This window comes from Rattus norvegicus, chromosome 1 (assembly GCF_021556685.1).
Source record: "Rattus norvegicus strain SHRSP/BbbUtx chromosome 1, alternate assembly SHRSP_T2T, whole genome shotgun sequence".
NCBI classification, from domain to species: domain Eukaryota; kingdom Metazoa; phylum Chordata; class Mammalia; order Rodentia; family Muridae; genus Rattus; species Rattus norvegicus.
In genome coordinates, this window is record NC_141534.1 from 133,627,501 (window position 1) to 133,637,803 (window position 10,303).

The 10,303-nt window shown below is 50.3% G+C and overlaps 1 long non-coding RNA gene across 2 annotated transcripts in view; it reads left to right on the forward strand.

The window, feature by feature from the left end:
• Positions 1 to 10,096, forward strand: part of LOC103691157 (uncharacterized) — a 21,519-nt gene extending 11,423 nt beyond the window's left edge. The window contains exons 2-3 of one of the 2 annotated variants that reach the window (XR_015647030.1): positions 8,316 to 8,616; positions 9,203 to 10,096. This is a non-coding gene — a long non-coding RNA (uncharacterized LOC103691157). Of the gene's footprint in view, positions 1 to 8,315; positions 8,617 to 8,740; positions 8,901 to 9,202 lie in introns of those variants that run through there. The other variant, XR_015647032.1, reaches the window with a different exon arrangement.
• The last annotated feature ends 207 nt before the right edge of the window (positions 10,097 to 10,303 follow it).

A 10,303-nucleotide genomic window follows, 5' to 3' on the forward strand; every position in this document is an offset into this window, starting at 1 on the left:
TCTGAGGCTAGCCTAGAACACCTGAGAATATGGGGGGGGGAGACAGAGAGAGGGAGAGGGAGAGACAAAGAGAGAGGGAGAGGAATGGGGAGAGAGGGAGAGACAAAGACAGGAAGAGACAGAAACAGGTAGAGACAGGAAGAGAGACAGAGACACAGCAAGAGAGACAGAGAGAGGGACAGAGACAAAGACAGGAAGAGAGAGAAACAAGCAGACAGACAGGAAGAGAGAGACAGATACAGCAAGAAAGATGGAGATGGAGAAAGACAGAGAAGGAGAGAGACAGAGAGAGGGAGAGAGACAAAGACAGGAAAAGAGAGAAACAAGCAAACAGGAAGAGAGAGACAGACTCAGCAAGAGAGACAGAGAGAGGCAGGAAGAGAGGAGGGAGAGAGAAACAGAGACAGGAAGATGGAGAGCTTATCATTAGTGAGGCCTTGGTCGCTCTACCCTTGCATGTCAGGCAAGCTCTTCTGCTCTAACTAGCTCCAGCTTTTAAATTCTTGAGACAGAATAGTCACACAAGACTTTTCTTTCCCTCCCTTGAGATCGGGTCTGTGCCTTCACTTAACATGCATGAAGTGGAGCTGCTCATAGGAGTCCACTGTCTGCTTTTAAGTTCTAGGGTGGGGTACAGAGACGCTCACCCAGCGAGGACTATGCAGTGCCCTGGGAGATACTACCTGTCCCGCCGGTGCCTCCGTCCTTACCAGTGAGGCAGGACATACGGCATCATTCTAGAGTGTCCTGAAGGCTTCTGGGAACAGGCATCGCTAGCTCTACTTGCCTCGATGAGTCCTGTGTGAGGGAGGCATGGTTCTAATTAATTTAATCTTTGCATTTGCTCAGGAAGTGAGTTCGATTTTATGCCCCGTGTATGGAGGAGAAAGGAAAGAGAGAGAGAGATAAATGGGGCATTTTCAAAGCCACAGGACGGACACATATGTGGCAGAGGTAGGATCCTAACTCAGGCAGACTTCAGGGAGCTCCTGCTATGTTCAGCTGCCTTCCACAGAGAGGCAGGTATGGGAACCAAAACCAGACGCCTGCAAGGGCTACGAAGGACACAGTCATGACCCCAGTGCATCAGACACTGCACTATTTCAAGAGAATCTGGGCATCTGGATACTTATTCAACATTCCCGTTATTAAAATGTCAAGCCTTTTAAAACCTCTCTGTTAGGAAAACACAAAACAAACAAAATATCATTATCACAAGGCCATATCTAGTTCATGGGTGGTCTGTTCATTACATTCTAACGAAGGCCAAAGATTGCTTTAATATCAGCTCCATTCCATTGGTTGTGGCTACCCAGAGCATAATGTTGAGAAGGATTCAGAGTCTGGCTTCGGTAAGAAAGACTGCAGCAATCCATTGGCAATGCCTGGAAGAATGACATCATCTATGCCATGAGTTTGCTCTGATGGGGTTAGATGCTGTCCAGGTGAACTAGTGGTTAGTGAACTAGACTCTGATGAAGTGTCTGTGCTCTAACTGTACTCCAATGCAGAGCACCTCAAGATTCAATACCTTCCCAGAGGTCAATGGGTTCCAGATGCTAATCTCCCACACATTTGACCATTTCCACTTCATCTAAGCAGGAGTCAGAAGTCCACAAGAACCCCACCATACCCAGGCGTTTTGTGGCTCATCGAGGCCTTAATGGCGTGGGGTGAAGGGCCATTGGACAGTGCATACTATTTTCACTTGACAAAATCCTCCCCCCCAAAAGTGCCCACTGTCTTACCCTGCTTTCATTTGCACCTCTGATGAGAGCCTTGAATCTCCACTGGAGTCTGGCTTTTCTCCATTGGGAAATTCTCAATCCCCTTTCTGGGGCAACCATCGCATGTGATTTGCACACACCCTTCAGTGTCTCTCCTTGTTCTCATTTGCTTAAAAATGTATTTTCCCAATGAAGCCAGTCCCGCCTTGAGTGGCTCTCACACCGGCTTCTAACAAAACTGAGCTGGGAGGCATGAGGGTTTCTGGGAAGCCACACAGAGGCAACTCTTCAGACACCTCAGATGGGGGACATCATGGTGGTCTCACCCACAGGCTGATAGCTTGCCTTTGTAGTAGTCACATTTTTTGAGTTCTGCTAGCACTTAATCTGACCCCCTACTTTCCCTGTTTGTGAAAGAACACATCTTATCTGTGCTTCTTCATTCACTCATTGGCTGGTTTGTTGTGGAGCCCAGGGATGCAGGGGTGCAAGGATGCAGAGGTGCAGGGATGCAGGGGTACAGGGGTGCAGGGATGCAGGGGTGCAGGGGTGCAGGGATGCAGGGGCGCAGGGGTCCAGGGGTCCAGGGGTGCAGGGATGCAGGGATGCAGGGGTGCAGGGATGCAGGGAGGCAAGGATGCTGGGATGGAGGGGTTCAGGGATGCAGGGGTTCAGGGATGCAGGGGTGTAGGGATGCAGGGATGCAGGGATGCAGGGGTGCAGGGGTGCAGGGATGCAGGGATGCAGGGGTGCAGGGATGCAGGGGTGCAGGGATGCAGGGGTGCAGGGGTGCAGGGGTGCAGGGATGCTGGGATGCAGGGGTGCAGGGATGCAGGGGTGCAGGGATGCAGGGGTGTAGGGATGCAGGGATGCAGGGGCCCAGGGGTGCAGGGATGCAGGGGTGCAGGGATGCAGGGGTGCAGGGATGCAGGGGTGCAGGGATGCAGGGGTGCAGGGATGCAGGGGTGCAGGCCAGAACAGAACATTGTCTCCTCTCTTGGGTGGTTACCCTTCCTTTTGAATACGCAGCAGAAGCTATTCACAAATGCTCTGATTCTAGCGGCTTTGCCAGGCATGGCCTCACTCCTCAAACTCTCTGCAGTTTACATTGGCTCCATGCAGTTGGAAGTTTCCTTTCCTGGCTGTGTTGATTCATGCCCTGGAGAGAGACCACTATCACCAGGCCTAGCATTGCCACTGATTCTGGGCAAGACAGACCATCTGCCCGGATCCCATCTCCCTCGTAGGGATGCTGTGAGTAGGGCGTGAGGTGGAGCTCCTCCACACAGTGAAGGTGTTCTCTCTTTTCCTGCACAATCATACCCAGGAAAACATGGTCATGATTCTCCATCCACCCCTTCCAAATGTCCCCGATTCTTCCAAAAGTCTCCTTTCCCTGCAAATGAAAACATGCAAATTACAAACATAGACCAATGACTCCTCCTTTTGACTTTGGATTTTCAAAAATTGGTTTTGAAACATAGAAGAAAAAAATCTTAGGAGTCTAGGCTTTTTCTTTTTCTGTACAAAAATTGGACTTTTTAAGAAAGAAAGGCGGGGGAGGACTTACTGAATTTCAGAGAGAAACAAAATAAATTGGGGCAAAAGGTTTGTTTCCCAAAGAGTAAACTGGGAAGAGGACAGAGTATCACACAGACAGACCCCGCTTCCTAAGGCTGAGGGGAAAGAGATGACAGGCAGAAACCTTCTATCCTCTGGCCAGCCAAAATGGGTCAGGTTCTAGGGAAAAGGAAGAACCCTCTAGAGGAGCTTGGGAAACCTAGAGATAGGAAAAATGTTCAACGGGCTCTTGACACAGAAGCAGTTGAAAAGAGACATGGGTGCAAATTACGCAGAATGATGAAGCCTAAGTGGGGCCTCCCAGAATCCCACAGATGCTGGCCAGAGAGCCCACACCGCCTGTTCCCGTGAGATGAACATGGAAGGCAGTGTGGCAAGGTAGTGGTTCATCACACGACAAGAAGACGCATCGCCAATAGCCGGATGGGCTGTGCAAACTGGCAGCTACCTGAGGGTATGCTCAGTCTCATATTAACAGACAATGGCAGGTTTTATGGTTTAGCTTTGTGGTTTCGACAAATGCCAGTAGAAATGAGTGTTGATAGCTAAAGGCTGAACGTTACATATCTTGGTGGAAACCGACGAGGAATGAGTGTAATAGTCAGGATAGGATAGGCTCTGCTGTGGAAACAAATAAGCCCCAAGTCTTAGTATTTGAGTGTGTGAACGTGTTTTCTTTTCGTTGCTTTATAGTCCATAGTGTGTCTGGGAGTTCTCATCTCCTTCTAAGTAATGATGCAAGGATCTCTTCAGCTCAGGGACTGTGAGACACCTCATTCTATGGTTGCAAGCCACCCGGTTTGTGATGTCTCAAACCCAGCCTTCAAGTCACTCTCCACCCCATCACAAATGTCCACCAGTGAGGCCCAGGCACTGTGCTGCAAGTAGATCCCATACAATCTGGGACCCTTGTATACAGATGTCTCACCCCATGGAGTTGTGGCTTCTTACAGCAAAGAAGACTGATCTCACAAATGGTGATGGTGATGGTGGTGGTGTTGATGGTGGTGGTGGTGGTGGTGTTGGTGGTGGTGGTGGTGGTGGTGGTGGTGGTGATGGTGGTGGTGGTGGTGATGGTGGTGGTGGTGGTGGTGGTGATGATGGTGGTGATGGTGGTGGTGGTGGTGGTGGTGGTGGTGATAATGATGTCACCAAGTTTCGAGCCCAGGTTCTCTGTCTCCAGAACAGACTTCTCTCTTCTCCCTAATGTAAGCTCAGTAATCTTTCTGTCATAGAGAGTGCCAGTAAGATCTTTGCTGAGTCTTATCTTTGGAAAAGTAGGGCTGGCCTAGGACAGTTAGGCTCTAGTTACTTCTTGAGGACCATTTTGTGTCTGGGGAAAACATCTCCCTTGTAGACCTTCTCTGAGCTTGGAAAATGGGCCAGGGTCCTGAAGGCAGTCATTGAGTCTGCCATCTTCTGGGTCTGAATATTTACCAAGGGTTGGAAGTGGTAGGCTTTTTTGAATTGGTTCCCATGGTTCTTTTGCTATTGGGTTCAAATGTTAGAGGTGCTGGAAGGCAGAATGTCAGCTGGTGTCAGGTTGCCTAGGTTTAAAATTCTGGCCGTATACCTGCTGGCCACCTGATCCTGGAGAGTTGCATAACCTCCCCAGACTGTTTATTCCTCTGCAAAATGAGAAAATGAGAAGTCTTGGAGGTTCTCAGGAGAAACATCAAGTAGGGGACACTGTAGCATATAGTCAGTCCACAAGTACATGTCACCTGCATCAAGAGGAGGTTCATTTTCTTCAACGAAGATGACTTGTCTACCTGGAAGCTTTTTTGCAAGGGGGAGAAATCCTTAAAACAAACCTGAGAGTGTTGGGTTGTTCCAAACCTGTTTTGTTTTAAGGATTCCAGACAGACTTAAGGTAGCATTTTTGTTACTGGTTTTATTGTTCTGAAAGGCCTCAAAAGGTATCTTTGAAGCTCCAAAGGTAACAAATAAGGCCTCTGGTGGGAGCCATCATGTAGTAAAGTCTTAGCAATGAACTGAGCTGCCCCGCTTCAGGTTTTACAGTCACTGTCTCCCAGCAGGCCTCGCCAGGAATGGTAGACAGTACCATGCCTGCCGCTCTGAGGGCTTCCAGAAAGAGAAGGCAGATAGGGTGACTCAAAGGAGCCATTTCCTCCCCAAGCCCACGCACCTCAGCCTGCAGGCTGCACCCTGTCAAGACCCTTCTACCACACGCACACACTGAAGCACAGCTCAGAGTCCTGAGAGGCTCACAGCCTCTTTTGGCTAGGAAATCTGACTGCAGCCTGCCGTTCTGGATCTGAGCTAAATTCCCTCCCCAGCAACAGCCAGCCCAGCAGCAGCACTTTGTCAGAAAGCAATCTTCCAGCTTGTGGCTGGCAGCTTGCATGCTGGCTGCAGGGTCTTCAGCCTGCCCCCTAGCCCTGCAGGGCAAGGCTTGTCCAAATATTTGGCTTGAACCTGCTCTCTGATTCATCCTGTGCAGAAACCTCTGTAATTTCATCTACCGTGTGACTCAGACAGGAGCTGAACACAAGTGCTATGTACCAGCAGCCGAAGCCTGCACGGAGGGCAGGCCGGCATCCAGTGCCCACAGCGCCCAGCCTGGCCTCCTGGGCTGGGCAAGAGGTATAGGCTCTCTCCAGCCTGGCTGGCCGGAGATTAAATCTCTTTAGTCTGAGATGATTAATGGAGCCCCAAACACGCCTCAGCATAGGGTGTAAAATGCACCTTGTTCCTTTTCCAAGTCCTCCCCCCTTTTTAAAATGCTAAATCCATTTGCATCTCATAAATTATATTGGCTCCAAAATGAAGTGCTCCTGACAGCCTGAGGCAGGGTGTGGGTTCCACAGAAGCATTGCCCTTGTTGTCTCCTCTCTAGGAGACCCTAGGAAAGAGCCCGCTTATCTTCTAAGGGAGGAGGGAGGAACAGCCAAGCATGACCTAGATTCCAAATCTAAAGACAGGTAAGGCCGGTTCACCTGCACATCTGCAGCGGGCTGCAAGGCGAGGTTTCAGAGGTGCCCCACAGAAGGAGGTTCCCTTGTGGCTCATGGGGGACATGGCCATCTTCTTCCTCAGTCAGTTAAGAAAGAACACACGTTAGGCTAGCGGGGTCCCTTGATCTTCCTGGTGCCTCTTGGGGGATACTACCTGGGTGGGAGGTAGGGGGGTGGTTGACAGCAAAGGTAAATGATTCTTGTGGAGGTAAGGGAGGGGTGCCTGACAAGTGAGTGGGGTGTGGAGGTGGTAGTTCAGACACCAGGGTGCCCAGAAACCAGAAACAATGGGTTCTCACCCTCCCTTCCCAGCTCTGTGCATCGGGGAAAGTCACCCGATCTCTGAAGTTGCTTTTTCCTCCATCCCTTCTTTCAACACACACTTCCTGAGCCTTCCCCTCCTTGTCAGGCCTAGAGTTCCCCCTCAGCCCTTGAATTCTAGACAGTACACAGCATACATAGCTGCACGCGCTCACAGAATGCCAGGCGGTGGCGAAGTCTAAGATGATAGAGTGTCATTCATGTGGGCCAGAGAGACCTACGGCTATCGGTAAGGAAGATGAAGGTTACAGACTCAGAGCCGGAGGAGCAGCAGCAGGCTGAGGGGGATCTGCAGAGACAAGGGAAACCCACGAGCAGAACATAGGGTGAGCTTCTGTCTCATCAGACCACTGGCCGTGGGGCGTGGACTGAGGATGCTAAAGGGAAGAAAATAAACCTGGAAGGGAAGTGGCTTAGAAGCCAGGGCGAATGACAAAGCCATATTCAGCTGTCACCTCCCTGGCTCTCTCTGTGTGCCCCACCCCCACCCCCCACCTCCAAGACACAGGTGGCTTCACCATCCCAAAAGGTCAGCTGGCTGGGGTTTCACGAGCGGGCGGGCATTCCAGCCCTGGGGGCCCCCACACAGGGAGCACACTGCCTGTGGTCAAGCCTCTCAGTTCCCAACCAGGACCAACTGCCCCGGGAACTCTGACCTGTGCAGGGGCATCAGCTGCTGCCAGGGAGGGGTGGAGCTGGAGAGGGAGGGGAGAGGCAAGCTTGCCTCTGGCAACTGTCCTTGCCCAAGGGACCTGAGCCATGCATGGTAAGGGGTGTGAACACTCCAGGAAAGGAAGGAAAACACACACACACACACACACACACACACACACACACACGCACGCACACACACACACACACGTGTAAATGTTTTTGTAAGCATATGCATGTGTGACTTTTCATTTCTGTAGCTTAATTTCCCATATTGTTTTTTTTTCTTTTTTTTTTCTTTTTTTCTTTTTTTCGGAGCTGGAGTCCGAACCCAGGGCCTTGCGTTTGCTAGGCAAGCACTCTACCACTGAGCTAAATCCCCAACCCCAATTTCTCATATTGTAAGTAAGCGTGTATTGGAAAAAGTTCTCATACATGAAGCAGAGTCATATATGACTGTCGTCATATATGAAGGGCAGTTCCACGGTTTGACCTCTGTGCCCTGTCTTTAGGCCCTGATCGTTGTTCGAGAGGACTCCACTGTGGGATCCACTTTGTTAGGGTGCTAGGTATGGAACTCCAGGAAGCACATGCTGTTACCGGTTCTCTACCACTGAACGCTACCCAGCCCATCCATGAGGACAAATTGCTTTATGATTTACTGACAGAAGCCAAAGGGAATTTTGCATTCCTCTTTTGTTTTATTTGTTTATTTATTATAGTGTTGAGGATTTAACCGTGGTTGTCCTCCCTACTAAACGCGTGCTTTACCGGTGAGCCCAACCCACAGACTCTTTTCCACTTTCTGAGACCAGGTTTCACTCAGTTGCCCAAGCTGGCCTTGAATTTGCCACCCACCCTCCAGGCCTCAACTTTCCAGCTCCCTGGAATTGCTTTTAAGATTAGAAATGGGTGGGGGTGGAGCTTGGCCCTCTCCCCAGAGGGAACCTTGCAGACAGGGTGCAAAGCCCCGCACTCAGCACTTTTCGCCCCTGTCCCTTCCCCTTTTACTTCCGGGCATGAGGACATGACTTGGGACCCTGCCTTTCTCTTCCAGGGAGTACGCTGTGCTTTTCTCTTCTGGGTCAGTGTCCCACAGTGCCCGGTGCAGTGGTCTCAAACGGGGACTCCTCTGGGTTTCTTCCTTTGTTCCTGTAAGGAAAATGACAAAGCACTGCGAGCCAGGCTGGGCCCAACTTGGACAGCCCATCACCAGTGTGCAGACTCAGCTGAGAAATACACTCCTTCCCAGGCTTTCTGTGGGCACAGGCGGTGTACTGAAGGCTGTCAAGTGGCGGCGAGGAAGCCAGCCTCATCCCCAGCCGCTGTGCCAGCCAGCCCAGCAGCGAACAATTCCTGTAAGCAGAAATCAGCCCTCCCTGTTCAGTCACAAAAGCAGGGCTGCCTTTCAGATGGGACCAGCGGAGGAGTGTTTCAGAAATAAAGGAAGTAACCTTTACATCTTGGGGGAAGTTTAAAGATACCCAGAGAATGAAATCTCAGATTCCGCTGTCCTGAAAGCCCGAGGCTGGTCGTGATCCTCTGCCTTTGTTCCCCTCCTTTGTCTTGGTTACGCGTGCCTGGCCACACTCTACCTGTGGTTTTATTGTCTCCCTCATGGAAGCTGGCAGGGCATAAATCAGTAAGTGAAAAATTTAAAATGTAGCTCTTTGGTCTAGCGTCTAAGGAGACAAAGAAGAAAACGGGCGCTTAATGAATGCCTCTGGAAACTTGGGGTTTATGTGGGGCTTCTAATAAAAGGCAAAGCCTACTTTGAGACCACTAGTGCCAAGCCCAGGGTGGTCCTCTGGGCTCTGGTCACAGCATGCTTTGCAACCTCAATGCCTACAGTCACCAGGGACCATTTGCCCTGTGGCCATTTATGGGGCAGAAAGGGGCAAAAGTCATGGTTAGCAGCTAACAATGTCTATGTCTCTCCTTCAGAAAACAGGAAGGTGAATCCAAACAGCCAGCCGTTTCTCCTGGCTTCTTCCCTAGGCTCTTCCTGTGGTCTGAGCCTGGGTCTAACAACACCGAGTCCGGCCTCTTGGGAGTCTCCTCTATGAAGCTGTCTCCATTCCTCCTGCTGGGCACATGATGCCAGAAGTGGCTGGTCTACAGGCGGGTGGTGGCTGCAGCGGAAGCAGGGTTGCCTGACTTGTGGAGAGGCTCCAAGGCAGGATTGTAATATCCTGGCCAAAAGATAGAAAAGGAATGTTTTCTATACCCGAGTCCAGCTGTGGAGGGAAACCAGTGCTGTGCCAAAGCACCCACCTCCAGACCCTGTACTTATTTGGAAGGGCAGCCACAAAGAAGAACCTTCATTCGAAGTCAAGGTCAATGTACTGTCCTAAGCCATTAGCCTTGCATAGATTAGTGGGTTAATACAGAGCTGTCTCGACAGATGAATTACACCCAGAAGCTGAGTAGGAGTCCTTGGGCTTGACATTGAAAGGTCCAGTTATCATAGGGAGAGTGATGCCTGCTTAATTTTGATAGGGCTTAATTATTGTGATAAATGTCCTTGGACTTTAACTCCTTCCTTACCTATGGACCATACACTTGTGTCTCCCAAGGATTCACATATGGTAACTAACCCAAAGGGACGGTATGTGAGGGTCCCTTTGGGAGGTGATCAAGTTTGAGTGAGTTGACTAGAACTCATAGTTCGATCAGAAGAGAAAGGTTAGAGTTTTCTTTCTTCCCAATATGAAGATGCAAGAGAAGGTAGCTGTCTTCAAACCAGAAAGCCGACCCTACCAGGCACGAGATCTGCTGTTGACTTGATCTTGGACTTTTCCAGCACTATGAGAAAACAATGTCTGCTGTTTAATATGCTCAAGTCTGCAGTGTCTTGTTATAACTCCTTAAACTAATGCAGAACCAACAGAAGATATATAAGAGAAGCTAGGGACAGGAGACATGGGTGCTTGCTGCCAATCCTGATGACCCTAGTTCAGTCCCCAGGAACCACATGGTACCAGGAGAAAACTGACTCCCACGGATTGTCCTCTGACCTCTACACACACACCAAGGCATGTGCAT